Source organism: Lepus europaeus, chromosome 4 (genome assembly GCF_033115175.1).
Source record: "Lepus europaeus isolate LE1 chromosome 4, mLepTim1.pri, whole genome shotgun sequence".
NCBI lineage: Eukaryota > Metazoa > Chordata > Mammalia > Lagomorpha > Leporidae > Lepus > Lepus europaeus.
The window spans coordinates 154422226-154438572 of record NC_084830.1 but is presented as its reverse complement, the minus strand read 5'-3'; positions in this window follow the sequence as shown (position 1 = coordinate 154438572).

The window sequence follows — 16347 nt, the reverse complement described above, 5'->3', positions numbered from 1 at the left end:
GAACATTTATAGGGCTGTGCCGTCCCACATTCTGGCCTCTTGGTTCATTACTGTCAAGTCAACTGCCAAAAAGTTCTTTAACGAATCAGAGTTATGCAAGATTTTCTCAGAGATTTTTGTTATCATTTTGTAAAGAGTTTTACTCACTCACTTTTCTTTTTCTTTTATTGTGGTAAAACATACCCCACATAAAATTTATCATTATAGCCATTTTAAGTGTCTCATTCATTCAGTGGTATTAGATATATTCACACCATTGTGCAATCATCCATCTCTAGAACTCTTCATCTTGCAAAACTGAAACTCCACACCCGCTATACACTGTTCTGCTTTCTGTCTCTGTGAATTTAACCATTCTAGGTTCCTTACAGAAGTGGAATCATACAGTATTCGTCCATTTTGTGACAGGTTTACTCCACTTTGCATAACGTCCTCAAGGTTTATCCATGTTGTAGCATGGGTCAGAATTCCCTCCATTTAAACAAAATATTTATTTACTTGAAAGTCAGAACAACAGAAACTGAGAGAGGTGTTGCATCTACTGATTCACTCCTCAAATGGCCACAACAGCTGGGATGGGGTGGGGCCAAAGCCAGGAGTCAGGAAGGCCCTCCTCGTATCCCACATGGCAGGCAAGGGCTCCAACTACCTGGGCCATCTTCCACTCCCTTCCCAGATGCATTAGCAGTGAGGTGAATCAGCAGTGGAGCAGAAGGGACTTGAATTGGCCCACCCGTATGTGACGCCAGTGTCACGAACAGTGGCTTAACCTGCTGTGCCACAACGGGAGCCCCTCCCTCCATTGTAAGAATGAACAATATTCCAGTGTGTGTGTGTGTGTGTGTATGATGTATTTTGTGTATCCATTCATCTCTTGATGGCCACTTAGGTTCTTCCACCTTTTGGCTGTTGTGAACCACACTGCTACTATTCTTCTTTCTTGTTGGCAATCTGACAGTCTCTCTAGCTTACATGATGATGAACCAAAACAGTATGAAAATGACTCTTCAGATATTTGCCATTCATTCTTCCACATTTGCTTTTCCAGAAAATAGTGTGACGATTCAGAACTGACTTGGGGCTTTTTGAGTGACCTATTCTGTACTTGCAAAAAGCTGTTCACTAGTGGAGTGTGTTATCAATGCTGTGGATTCTCTGTTAATGCAAGTGCTAGCTACACGTGCTTATTGAATACCCAAAAGGTATGTGAGGTGCTGCCTCAAAGAGCTTCAGACTAATACGGCTTTCTGGTATAGTCTTTGACAAAGATGCTAAGAGCAAGCGTTAGGAAAAGGATAGTACCTTTAATAAATGGTGCTGGGAAAGAATGTTCACACGCAGAAGATTGAATCTAGGCCCTTATCATTCACCCTTTAGAAAAGTCAGGTCAAAGTGGATTTAAAAGCTAAATGTGAAACCTGGAACTCTGAGACCACTAGAAGAAAACGTAGGGAAAATAGTTCAGGATGTTGGAATGGACAAGAATTTTGTAGATCAGGCCCAAAGGAGCAGGAAGTAAAAGCACAAATAAACATATTTCATCAAACTAAAGAGATTTTGCACAGAAAAGGAAACAATCAATGGAATAAAGAGAACACCTACATAATGGGAGAAAATATTTGCAAGCCATGTATCTGACAGGGGTTAATATCAATAATAATATATAAAGATGTCAAGCTACTCAACAGCAAAGAAAAAAAAATCACCACAACAAAAAACCCCCAGATAATCCAAGTAAAAAATGGGCAACTCTTAACAGAAATTTCTTAAAGGAAGATTTACAAGTGGCCAACATGTATATTAAAAATGCTCAACACCAATCATTTGGAAAATGTGAATCAAGACCACAATGAGATCACTTGACTCCACTGACTGGCTCTTTTCATCAAGGCAAAAGATAGCAAGTGCTGATGAGGCTGTGTCGAAAAGGGAACCCTTGTACACTGTTGGTGGGAAGGTAGAAAATAGAATGGAGGCCCTCAGAAAACGAACAAAGCACTAACGTACGATCCAGCAATCCCACTGCTAGCTATATGTGCAAGGGAAATGCAATTCATGTGTCCAAGAGACATCTGCACTCCCACGTTTATTAAAGCGCAAGTCACAGTAGCCAAAAAACGGAAACAACCTAAGGGCACATCCACTGATGAATGGATAAAGCAGACGTGGTATGCACGCACAACGCAGTATTGCTCAGCCATACAAAAGGGTGAAATCTTCATTTGCAACAACATAACGAGTCAGAAGTCATTACATAAAGTGAAATAAGCCCAAGCACAGAAATACAGATATTCATACATCTCATTCACAAATGGTCTCTAAACCAATAGGTGATCTCTTGGCAGTTAAAAACATAATGGTGGTTAGTAGAGGCTGGAGAGGTCAAGCAGAGAGAATGCGGGACGGGAAAGCTTGGTTGATTGGTACTAGGTTAGAGCTGGACAGGAGTATGAATCCTGGGACTCTTTTGCACGGCAGGATCACTAGAGGCAAGCACTGTACTGTGGATTTCTCTACTTTAAAAAAAACCTGTAAGACAGAATTGTAGATGCTGTTGCTATGAAGAAACGTTCAATGCTTGAAAGGAAATATATATTTTCCCTGGCTGAAGGTTACATAATATACAAATGTAATGAAACATCACACAGTACCCCATAAAAACGCACCATTTTTGTTTGTTAAAATCTGACAAGGCAAGATCTCCATTCCATCAGGCACGCAGGAGCTTTTTACTGTCCTACTTTCGTCACTGTTAGGAGAAGCCACAGAGCCATTCTGGTGAATGCGTTGGAAGGTGTGTGTGTGTGTGTTGAGTGCGTGTAAGTGTGTGTATGTGTGAGTGTGTGTATGTGTGTGTGATTATGTGTGAGTGTATGTGTGAGTGTGTGTATGTGTATGTGTGAGTGTGTGTATGTGTGAGTGTGTGTGTATGTGTGTGTGTGTGTGTTGGGCTGAAGCATTGTGGGTCTACTTCTATGCCAAAGCTCCTTCTCTCTCTGCTGCTCTCACTCAGGAGGCCACTTGTTCCAGATGGTACAGCCATGGGATGACAGAACCACTAACAAATGATCACTGAGTAGCCACAGGGAAGGCATTTGCCCTGGACAGTTGCCCAGAACCTCAACAGACATTCTGTAAGCAAGAAACAAACTGCTGAGATTTATGGGCTATTTGCTTCTCCAAGGTAACCTAAGCTAACCTGCTGAATACAGTAGTGGACTCTTAGTAAATTGTGGATTGCTATATATTCATTAGCCATGCATCTATTGAAACAGATGAGGCTGATGTAGAAAACTCTCTCAAATACATTAATTTGAAAAAGGAAAATACACAATAGAAAGCATAGTATGCTACTCTGTGTGTAAAATACAAACGGACACTTTTTTTTTAACAGGCGGAGTGGACAGTGAGAGAGAGAGAGAGACAGAGAGAAAAGTCTTCCTTTGCCGTTGGTTTACCCTCCAATGGCTGCTGCAGCCGGCGCGCTGCAGCCAGCGCACCGCGCTGACCGAAGGCAGGAGCCAGGTGCTTGTCCTGGTCTCCCATGGGGTGCAGGGCCCAAGCACTTGGGCCATCCTCCACTGCACTCCCGGGTCACAGCAGAGAGCTGGCCTGGAAGGGGAGCAACCGGGACAGAATCCGGTGCCCTGACTGGGACTAGAACCCGGTGTGCTGGCGCCGCAGGTGGAGGATTAGCCTATTGAGCCGCGGCGCCAGCCACAAATGGACACTTATGTTTGCACTGGATATCCATCAAGATGCACAGCAACTTGGTGAGAGTGGTTCTCTCTGGGAAGACGAGAAGGAGGACAAATAGGTGTGGTTGTGAGGCATGTTTCACCACTGAATGCCTTTAACACCATGCATGAGTTAGCTGGAAATAAATATTAAAAGCAATAGTGAACATCTAAGCTAATCCAGTGGTCAGAGGATCAGAAAGAAAAGAACAAATTTGGGAAATCATACAATTGGAAGACAATAGACTGACAAGATTGGGGAGCTCATAAATATGAGGAACATGGAAAGAAGTAGCTGTAGTTGACCTTAATTAAGTTACATGAAGGCAAGAATGTTTGTCTCTTTTGTCCAGTGACATTAGATATCAACTGATTAAAATATTAATTTTTGTTATGTTGAAAATAATTTGTGTCTTTTGCAATTTGGCATATGTTTATAAGTAGGTAATACTTTTTTTGCACATGACATTTTAATAAAATTATCCTTTAATAAGATTTAATAAACATGGGCATTGTGGTGCAATGGTTAAGCCGCCAGTTGGAATACGTGCATCCTGTATCAGAACGCAGGTTTGAGTCTTGGCTTCTCTGTTTCCAGTCCAGCTTCCTGTTAATGCACCTGGGAGGCAGTTGATGATGGCTCAAGTTTCTGAGTTCCTGTCACCCAAGTAGGAGAATCAGAAGGTGTTCCTGGCTCCTGGCTTTGACCTGGACCAGCCCCAGCTGTAGTGGCCTTCAGGGAGTTAATCAGTGGATGGAAGATCTCTGTGTCTCTTTCTGATTCTCCCTCTGTCTCTGTCACTCTGCCTTTCAAATAAGTAAATAAATCTTCCAAAAAAAATTATTGCTTTATTTTTTGTTTTACTATACGTGTTACCTTCAGCTACAGGTAACTACTTAATGAGGATATGTTTTTAAAAAGATAAAATCAGAGCACATAAATAGGGAATCAAACCTAACAATGTAGAGTTAACCAAGGATTAAGTGATTAGAATTTAAAAGGTCTTGCCGGCGCCGTGGCTCAACAGGCTAATCCTCCGCCTTACGGCGCCGGCACACCGGGTTCTAGTCCCGGTCGGGGCACCGATCCTGTCCCGGTTGCCCCTCTTCCAGGCCAGCTCTCTGCTGTGGCTAGGGAGTGCAGTGGAGGATGGCCCAAGTGCTTGGGTCCTGCACCCCATGGGAGACCAGGAGAAGCACCTGGCTCCTGCCATCGGAACAGCGCGGTGCGCCGGCCGCAGCGCGCTACCGCGGCGGCCATTGGAGGGTGAACCAACGGCAAAAGGAAGACCTTTCTCTCTGTCTCTCTCTCTCACTGTCCACTCTGCCTGTCAAAAATAAATAAATAAAAAAAAAAAAATGAAAAAAAAAAAAAAAAAAAGAATTTAAAAGGTCTTTGGAAATTGACGACTTCCTAGAAAGATGGGAACTCTTTTGGAATTCAGAAATCACTTTATAGGAAAGAAGTTTGGCTTTAAGGTTTGAGAGCATTTATATAAAACTGTTCCTGAATTTTGTTTAGAGTGTTTAGTTTAGAAACATTCAGATAACACATTCAGTTGATTCAAGTTACCACATAGTTTTTCTAACAGGTCTAAGGATTGGTTCCTTGTTCTTCCCTTGGAATTTGTTGGAATTTTGCATTGCCCACAAAAACTACTGTCCTTATTTTTCTTGAGGATTTTAAAGAGAAAGTTTTCAACCATATGAACCAATGATAGCTCTGTCCTGTGTCAGAGAACAATTTCCTATTTCTTGCACATATAAAGGGAAATGCATTGGTTGGTGCTTACATGTAAGCAGCCCAGTTCCGTGTCCAAACCAAAGAGGAAGAGGTGTTGAGAGCCCCCGTGTAATCGGACGAAGCAGAGGGGATCACCTTTCTTCTTCACAGGCAACAGTAGACCCGCGACCCAGCAAGGAAGGCGGGAGACATCACTCAGCAGCAAAGCTTTGCCTCCCAGCAAGGATGTCACGGACACAGATGCGGGCGACCGCCCTCTTGCTTCCATGAATGACCTGGTCCTCAGCACCTGCCGCCTGGGCTGACATCCAGATGCTTCACCACTGCGAGCTGTCATTTGGACCTTAGCCTCCCACCTTGGGCTCAGGACATTTCCAACAGACAGCGTGGCTCTTAACAGTTTCTGGACTGCTGGTACTCTGACACCCTTTGTGGGCTCGGTGCTGAGAGCTTTCCTCCCGACCTCTCCACATTGCGATCTATCCTTGCTCTCCCATCCCCGACCTCATCAACAGCTTTTCCCGTGTTTGGCATCCCTTTCCCATCACCATTTCTTCTCAGCTCTTTGTGCTGCTTCTGGCTGCTTAAGGAAAACACTTCACCTTGCCCTGCTCAGCCCCGGCCTCCTTCCAGGCTTCTGCAGGCAACCTGTGCCGCATACCCTGATCCCTCGAACAGAGTCTAGACAAGGGAATAGCTCATGAGAATGAATGCAGGAAATGATCTGAGTCATTTCCAGTGTCCTGCGGAAATACCACAATCAACCTTCACTGCGCTTGTCAGTATGACATGTTCTTCTGCCCAGAAAAGCTGACTCTCATTTCAGTGAGTCCTGAGAGATTGTCAGAGTTATTTTACAACACTGAAATTGTGTGTACTGAAACAAGGCTGCTTTCATCAAATAATGGATTTTAAAAGACGATTTCCTTTGATTTTCCTTGTAGATTGACTTAATAATTTCTATAAATATGCCACATATTCATTATAGTGACGTTAGATAGTTGATTATTTGATTGCTTTTTTTCTTTAGGTGGGGTGAGGGCTTCTAGCATCTTGGGCAGATAACTGGGCAAAATCTCCCATTGTGTAATCCCTTGTTCCATAAGCCAGATATCCCACTGTCACGCTCCTGGAAATATACTTGCAGACAATATGACCACGACCCTGTCCCTCACAGAGCTTTCTTGAGAAATACGAGGTGACGTGGGATGATCATTCATGGTGACAATTCCTCAGTCCCCACCCTCCTCTAAGCACATTTCTCCAGATGAGAAAGGAGAGCCAAGCCCCAGAATGCTTTTGTTGGAATCCCAAGGTTGTACACAGAAAGAAGAACCCAACCAGGTACAAGGTTTGTGCGCATGAGTACCTGGTGTCCCAGATCGCTCTGCCGTGTATGTGTGTGCAGCCTCACGCCGGCTGTAGCAGCAAAGTCACAGCAGCTGGGCAACTGGGATTCCAGGGGTCTACATGCTGCTTTTATGTAAATTAGCAAGAGATGTCCCTTCTTTTAAGAAACTTTACTGGTATCTGTTAAAAATTGTTATATATTGATTGTTATTATATATTGATTGGATTTCTTACAACAAGATACCTTATGGCCTTACACTAAAAACATTGTCATAATCACGGGAGCAAGCACTCAGCACAGTGGCTATGATGCTGCTTGGGCACCTGCATCCCATTTTAAAATGCGCCAGTTTGACTCCCAGTTGCTTTTCCCATTCCAGCTTCCTGCCGAAACAAACTCTGGGAGGCAGCAGGCAACAATGCAAAGACTTGGGTCCTTGCCACCCACGTGGGAAACCCAGAGCAATCCTGGGCTCCCGGGTTCAGTCTAGCCCAGCCCTGGCAACTGGCCTGGAAGAGGGGCAACCGGGACAGGATCAGTGCCCCGACCGGGACTAGAACCCGGTGTGCCGGCGCCGCAAGGTGGAGGATTAGCCTGTTGAGCCACGGCGCCGGCCTTTTTTTTTTTTTTTTTTTGACAGGCAGAGTTAAACAGTGAGAAAGAGACAGAGAGAAAGGTCTTCCTTTTCTGTTGGTTCACCCCCCCAAATGGCCACTACGGCTGGCGCTGCGCCGATCCAAAGCCAGGAGCCAGGTGCTTCCCCTTGGTCTCCCATGTGGGTGCAGGGCCCAAGCACTTGGGCCATCCTCCACTGCCTTCTCAGGCCACAGCAGAGAGCTGGACTGGAAAAGGAGCAACCGGGACAGAATCCAGTGCCCCAACTGGGACTAGAACCTAGAGTGCTGGTGCCGCAGGTGGAGGATTAGCCTAGTGAGCCGTGGCACCGGCCTACTCTGCCTTTCAAATAAAATGAAAATAAATTTTTAACAATTTCCAATACTGTGCATATATGAATATATGATTCCATAATGTAGGTAACACACCTTATATGTGGCAGACATGATCATAATCCCCTTCTTAACCTTTTTCCCAATAGTGTGAAGAATCAAATTGCTGGTAGAGGCTGTTGCTTGCTTCTACTTCAGTGGAGCTGTCATTTATTATGTGGCAGAAATTTTTGAATATGAGAATTCCAGATCAACAGGACCTAAAGAAGTTCCACTCATTTTTTTCTTGGCTCATAAAAGATTGCTACAGTCTCAATGTTGTATCTCTCCAATATTCATGAGCTGGAATATAACCCTCAAGGGGGTGGTAATGAGATGAGGCCTTTGGGAGGTCATTAGACCACGAAGGCAGAGCCCCCCTGAGTGGGATTGGATTAGTGCCCTCACAAAAGAGTTTGCCTTGCCCCGTTGCCCACCCCCTGGGGGATGTAGCAAGAAGGCAACATCTGTGAAGCAGCGAAAGCCCTGGCCAGACACTGAGCCTGCCAGCACCTTGATCTTGGCCTTCACAGCTTCCACAACTGTGAGAAATAAATTTCTGTTTCTTAGAAAATTACCTAATTGAAGTATTCTGTTATATCAGCCCAAACTGACTAAGACATTGTAGGATCAGCAGACCCAAATATTTGTCTCAAGTTCATAGCACATGCTGTACCTTCAGGGTAGCACCCCAAATTGGCAAGACATTATCTTCTAATAAACCTACTTGAGTATTTAGTGGGCCCCTGCCATTCTATGCAGGGAAACTGCTTTCAAGTAACGGGACATATGACATCTGTGATTCTATTGGCATCAATGTTAATGAACAGTCTATAACTGACAATGTTTCGGGCAATGACAGCTAATACATGCAGGGGTTATCTCATAAGATTTTACTTTCTACTGATGTCACAACATCTTATTTTATGTAGGCACATGTTAGCAGAATGATGAAATCACCTAAAGACACAATTCATGGAAAGTATCCCTATTTTTAAGCAGTCCTTGGCTACACTGTCATATTTCACTGCAAAGTAAAATCAGGGACCGCCGTTGTGGTGCAGCAGGTTAAGCCACTACATGTGTTGCTAAGTGCTGCTTCAATGCCCAGCTGCTCCATTTCTTTTTTTTTTTTTTTCTTTTTTTTTTTAAATTTTTATTTAGACAGTGAGAGAGAGAAAGAGAAAAAGGCCTTTTTTCCATTGGTTCACTCCCCAAATGGCCACAATGGCCAGAGCTATGCCGATCCAAAGCCAGGAGCCAGGTGCTTCCTCCTGGTCTCCCATGCAGGTGCAGGGGCCTAAGCACTTGGGCCATCCTCCACTGCCCTCCCAGGCCACAGCAGAGAGCTGGACTGGAAGAGGAGCAACCGGGACTAGTACCCCGTGCCCATATGGGATGCCAGTGCCACAGGCGGAGGATTAACCAGCTGAGCCATGGCACCGGCCCCCACCCAGCTGCTTCATTTCTGACCCAGCATTCCTGCTAGTGTGCCTGGAAAAACAGTGTATGATGGCCCAGGTACTTGGCACCCTGCCACTCAAGTGGGAGACCCAGATGGAGTTCCAGTTCCTATGGCCTGGCTCAGCCCTGGCCATTGTGACATTGAGGAGTCCACCAGTAGATGGAATATCTTTGCCTTCCAAATAAACAAATAAACCTTTTTTATAGAAAAGTAAACTGATCAAAAGTAGTATTTTGCAAGAGAGTTTACTACTTAAGAAATGGTGCCTTTGAGTATAAGGTAGTCAGGAAAAGGAATCCAAAAGCACTCTGTTACAGTGATGGCAAACCTTGCCCTTCCAGCAAGAAATGTAGTCAGCCTGATCAGCCTGAAATCTGCCTTTCAGTGGCCCCTGTAGTTGAATTCACATCGCAAATTCATGTCTGCTTACTGTAGGTGTGAAACTGGACTTTCAGCCGTGTCACTAGCCTGGCCAGCTTTGGTAAGGAGAAACCCATACCCCTGAGGCCGTGCAGAGGTTTTATTTGTTGGTGAGCATTGTTTCATAAGCTTGTCAAAAAGCACAAGATTGTCTCCAAATTATTGCAAATCTCTCTCATTCCTTCTCTACCAGGACCCAATAACAAGCAAAAGCGGTTTCTCAAAAGAGGAATTATTACTTGGCAAAATAGATGTGCTTCTGCTCAAATGCCCTAGGGCCTCTGCTGTGATTCCTTTGTTGGAATTTCCACAGGGCTTAGAGGGCATTCCAATGAGCTACAGGAACTTTGAATTTTGTTGGATTCATTAAAGTCAAGTAACAGAGCTGTTTGGATCTACCTTGCCTTTTCTAGTTCCAGGACTCAAAACTTACAGTCATTTGGATTACTCTGTAAAAGAGTCAAAGCAGCACACCCATGGTATACGATGCTCCTAAAATCCAGTGAGTCCCATCCAGTGTTACACAGCTTTCCTTAATGCTATTGTAACAAGCTGCAGTAACTTGTTCTTTGCATTGGAAAGAACATCTCAGACAGGTGAGAGGCCCATCTGAACTCACTGCTATTTTCTATTCTGGATATTGCCATCACGATGCAATAATGTAGTTGGCCAGCACGATGCCTGGAAATGGTGAAACCACCAAGTACCGTATGGAACAAAGTGCGGCACAGAACTCAAGAGTTGTTAGAATCCTGAGACAAGACAAACACACTGCTGTTCATGCTGCATTGTAATAAACGTCTCTTGGGCGGCGCCGCAGCTCAATAGGCTAATCCTCCGCCTCCGGCGCCGGCACACCGGGTTCTAGTCCTGGTCGGGGCGCCAGATTCTGTCCCGGTCGCTCCTCTTCCTATCCAGCTCACTGCTTTGGCCCGGGAGCGCAGTGGAGGATGGTCCAAGTCCTTGGGCTCTGCACCCGCATGGGAGACCAGGAGAAACACCTGGCTCCTGGCCTTGGATCAGTGCGGTGCGCCAGCCGCAGCGGCCATTGGAGGGTGAATCAATGGAAAAGGAAGACCTTCCTCTCTGTCTTTCTCTCTCACTCTGCCTGTCAAAATAAATAAATAAATAAATAAACGTCTCTTGATAACCTCTTTTTATTTTTTTGAAATAGCACTTGTCAGATACAGATTCAAACCAACAATGGTTTTTATTGGCTCCAGTAAAGAAAATCTACTGAACTTTCCACTCTAATTTGAAAAATAGAGTAAGTTTATAATAATCAACTGGACAAGGGTATTTATGCAACATTTTGATTGGGTGGATTCTGCATAGGAAAATAAGGCGCGTGTGTATCTTTTATGTCTGCTAAAGTGACATTAACGTTGTATTTCATCCCTGCCTCTTCCAATCTTCTCCCTATTACATGGTTTGGCTTTTGACAGGGAGGATAAGTTCTAGAATTTTCCTTGGTCCATTCTACCATAATATCTAGGGTGGTCGTGTAATTTATCATCAAAAGCATAGTATTTTTGATATTAAAAAAAAGGAGTACTGTTAATAATTAAGCTGGGAAAGCAGACGCAAACTGGTACTACAGGGGTTAGGAATTCATTGTGGGGCTCTGGTCCTTTGAGGTTTCCTATACCAACACTACATTTAGGAATCAGGAAAATAACAATGAGGTGGGTCAGGAATCCAGCCCTCTGTGGGTCACAACTCTATCCACTGATTGATCTCTGAGTCTTTGTTCTAACTGGTGATTCACACTAATAATCTACCCCTATCCCCTGGAATTAGGGGTAGCTCAGAGCCAGCGTCCAATCATCCCTGGGTATTTCCCCTTCCCAGTGTACGGTTTCTCTGGTAAACAGCTGTAGCTCCCTTCGTGGGAGTTTAGAAAGAAGCTTCGGTCCGTGCTTGTTACCACACCGTTGCTGCAAGGTGCTTCCCCAGGTGTATGCAGCCTTCGCTCAGTAGATGTCTATAAACGCACGGAGGTCTGAGAACCAACAGAAGAGCCAGGAATCTGTTAGGGTGGCACTGTCGCTGCTGCACTGAATGAGCAGGACTTCCACGGGCTGTACTCCAGGGACTCCAACTATAGGCCTGGAGGCAATCAGCACTGGTAGGGTCGGGCCATGGGCTCAGATTTCCCTTATTTGATAACTTCCTCAGGTAAAGGCATTACAAGGTCTTCAAGGAAGGGACAGGGGTGGTTGGGGGGAGGGAGGAGCTACGCTTTGATTCCTTCCATTCCTTCAAACACCCCTACTCCAATTCTTGTAGATCCAATCTTTAAAAAAAGAAAAAAAATTTTTTTTCTTTATTTGAAAGGCAGCATGAGAGAGAGAGGAGAGAGAGAGAGAGATCTTCCATCTGCTGGTTTGCTCCCCAAATGGCTTCAGTGCTCCCCAAATGGCTACAACTTGGGCTGGGTCAGGCCAAAGTCAGAATTCTAGAACTCCATCTGGGTCTTCCACATGGGTGAGAGGGAACTTGAACCAGCACTCACACGAGATGTAGTGTCACAGGCACCCACTTAATCTGCTGCACCACAAGCCCGCCCCAGCTCCACTCTTTTTCAATAACTGCTCTAATTTTCACACAAGAGACCTGGAGAAGCGTGGGATTCAGTTGACTTACTCATCAGCCTACTGTATCCAATTTTGAGTTTCATTTTTGGCAATTTTAGACTGGCAAGTTCAAGCTATAAAAATCTGTGTGTGTGTGTTAATTTGCATTTTAAAAGTGCTGCCATAGGAGTCTGTTGCCATTCACTAACTTCTGTTACCAACTGAAGTGGCTACTCCTCCAACTATCCTTGAGCTCCTCTGTTTAGGATTTATTGTTTCCAACAGGTGTATTAGTCAGCTTTTCCTGCCATAATGGAACACCTGACACTGGCTATTTAAAAGGGGAAGAGGCTTCTTCTGGCTCCAGTATGGGAGGTTCACAGCCCAAGACCTGGCAGGCCCCCCGACTCAGGCTCTGGGTGCTGGCATTCTTGCTGGCAGAGTCTGGAGTTGGTCGAGTGTCAAACAGCAAAAGGGAGCATGGGCGTCATGTGTCTGTGTGGTCTCTTACAAAGCTGCTGGGATTTAACCATGGGAGTTCAATCCAATTTCCTCATACAGGGCTTACCTCCAAACACTGCCACTGAATTAGGTTTTCACTGTTAGCCTAGGACTTCGGGATATAAACTGCTGTATAAGTTCAAGCGTCAAATCATATTCAAACCATATCACCAGGAGATTCCTGAGAATTAAAGGGATGCCAAGGGAAACCATACTGGGATAAGAAGCACAAAATATCCAGGAGCAACTGGACACACGATCACTCTCTGCATCCTCTGAATGCTGTCTTAGGACCTCAACCAGGAGGTTGCCCAGAGTCTTTTCTTCAATGGATATGTGTTCTAGGCGGCCAGGAGCAATATTCAAATTCAATGTGAAAGGCTAGAATTTCATAGTAGCATGCCATAATACTACATTGATGCTATTGTCTTTCAGCCTAAACGTACCAAATAAACCAATCCCAGATTCCTGGCATTTCTATCTGGGTCTGTACTTTGGAGTTTTCTGCACTCACTCCTCTTATCCATGTCTTACCATTCAGAGTTCTTAGTAGCAAATAATGGCTGACAAAGAGTGTTGGGCCACCTGGAGTTCCATGGGGTAAGTATTAACTTCATAGGATGGTATTCTCGGGACTGTCTGGGAAATCTGACCTGGGGGCATGCAGTGGTATCTGACACCAACAGCAGATTTACCAGGAAAACTGTACGATAGCTCTCAGCTACTTTTCTATATTACAGGTGTGCCAATGGATTCCAGCATACTGCAAAAATTACGGGGTTGGTGTTGTGGCACAGCAGGAAAAGTTGCCACCTGAGATGCTTGCATCCCAATATGGCCACTGGTTTGAATCCTGACTGCTCTTCTTTTGATCCAACTCCCTGCTAATGTTCCTGGGAAAGCAGCAGAGCTGGGGACCCTGCATCCACGTAGGAGACCTGGAAAAAGCTCCTGGCTCCTGGTTCCTGACTCCTGGCTTTGTACAGGCTCAATTCTGGCTATTGCAGCCATCTGGGGAGTGAACCAGCAGATCGATGATCTGTCATCTCTCTCATCTCTCTCTCTCTCTCTTTTTCTCTCTCTCTCTGTCTCTCCCTCTTCTAACTCTTCCTTTCAAATAAATGAATAAATCTTTTAAAATAATTTACACTAAGCATTTGATGTTTACATTAATGAGCACAAGCTACTCAAAACATTTAAGTCACGTTTTAGTCAAGTCAATTTACTTCTGTGATTTGCATAAGCCTTTCTTTCACTACCTAGATTAAATGAGCAACTGTGAAAAGAGAATAAAGAACAATTTCAACTGAATGGCAAGTGTGGTGAAATCATTCTGTTATGTTGGAGGAGAAGGGAAACAGGACCAATCCACTAACTCTAGGACAGAACCGGTTCACATCAATAGGTGAAGAGTTATATTGGGTGAACAATAGTAACTACATAGTTACTATAAGTAACTCCCAGCCCCATTATTCTAAAAGTTGTAAAATACCAGCATGAAAAAAAGTTACTGTCATGAATTAAAATGTGTTCGTACAAAATTTAAGGTATTGCTTTTGTTTTTGTTGATAACAAGAGAGGTGGGGCAAAGAGAAAAGAGCTACTGGGTTTATTCCATACTTTGACAGAAGAAAATTACTGCAAGAATATTTCAGAAAATCATTCTATCTTCAGTCTTGAAGTCTACGAAGACGGGTTTGACCAAGTGTTCTGGGATGCATGGAATCACCCATGAGGGATGTTGCACATTTAGGTTTCTGGTGCCGCGCTGTTGGGCTTCTCCTTTTTGATGTGGACTATACTCTATACATGCCAAGCTGAATTTTACATCTTTGCAAGGCACATATTTTTGAAATTCATGTTCAAAATGTGCTCCAGAAAATTAAATCATCTACTATTTTTGAAAATTATTCAAATGCTCTATGTCAGTATACTTGATACCAAGGAACTATGGTTTTCCTTTGACTTTTAGGCTTGGCAGACAATAAATTGTCTTCAGAAAATAAATTTTTAAAAACATATTAAGAAAAAGAAACATTTAAATGTAGATGTAGGAAGATACTTCAAAAGGTCTGTGGGAAAACAGAGTTAAAAGATAAATTTAGGGACCAGCATTGTAGCTAGCAGATAAAGCCTCCGCCTACCATGCTGACATCCCATATTTGTATTGGTCCGAGTCCTGGCTGCTCTACTTCTGATCCAGCTCTCTGCTACTGGCCTGGGAAAGTAGTGAAAGATGGTCCAAGTATTGGGTTCATGTCATCCATGTGAAAGACCCTGATGAAGTTCCTGGCTCCTGGCTTCAGCCTGGCACAGCCCTGGCCATTGATTGCAGCCACCTGGGGAGCGAATCAGCGGATCAAAGATCTCTCTCTGCCTGTCTTTTCTTCTCTCTGTGTAACTGACTTTCAGATAAATAAATAAATTTATTTTTTAAAATATAAGTTTATTTTGGTGTAGAAAGTTTGAAATCCACATGTAAAGTTTTCATAGGAAACATTTTTATAGACTTTTTGAGGATTCTTCCTGTTAAAGCCACTTTTGTGATTTAGAAGCAGACACAGCTCATCTTATAGGTTTGTGTGTGTGTGTGTGCATGCACGTAACTATTGGATTTGACTAATTGCAATGAAAAACAGTTCTGTAAAATCAGGGAAGCTTAGGCTGGCACCGCGGCTCAACAGGCTAATCCTCCACCTTGCGGCGCTGGCACACCGGGTTCTAGTCCCGGTCGGGGCACCGATTCTGTCCCGGTTGCCCCTCTTCCAGGCCAGTTCTCTGCTGTGGCCAGGGAGTGCAGTGGAGGATGGCCCAAGTGCTTGGGCCCTGCACCCCATGGGAGACCAGGAGAAGCACTGGCTCTTGTCATCGGATCAGCGCGGCGCGCCGGCCGCAGCACGCCATCTGCGGCGACTATTGGAGGGTGAACCAACGGCAAAGGAAGACCTTTCTCTCTGTCTCTCTCACTGTCCACTCTGCCTGTCCAAAAAAAAAAAAAAAATCAGGGAAGCTTAGATTTGTTCTTTGAAAGTTATTTTCATTGAATTGCTCAAAGCTACTGAAATTATAAGGGACGCACCATTATATTTTAGAGTTGTACCTGTGAACTGTATTAAATCTGTTCTAATTACTAAAAAATATATATACTTGTCAAATAAAGCTGTGATTTGACGTTCCTTTATTTGGAAGGCACCTTTCCGGTTAGAAAATGTGGAATTTGATCTTCACCTGTGAATTACTGAAAATGGGCCCCAAGATGTTCCATTTTGAAAGAAATTACAGCACTCCATTCTGGAACAAATTTCTCCAGGGCTTTTGAAATGGCCTGATTTTTAATGCACAATGGTCTTAAAATTTTCCAATTTGATCAATTCCTTTTAACTTTGAATGAGACTCTGCTTTTCCTCACGGACTCAGGTAAGCTATCGACCCAGTCCACACGGCAAGCACGTTGAGCAGATTCTGCAGTCCTGGTGATGCGAACCCAGGCAGATCCTAAAGCTGTCACCCAGCTCTCCCTCATCTAACTAGCAGCACTGCTGATCAGCTAGGATGCAGATCTCGCCT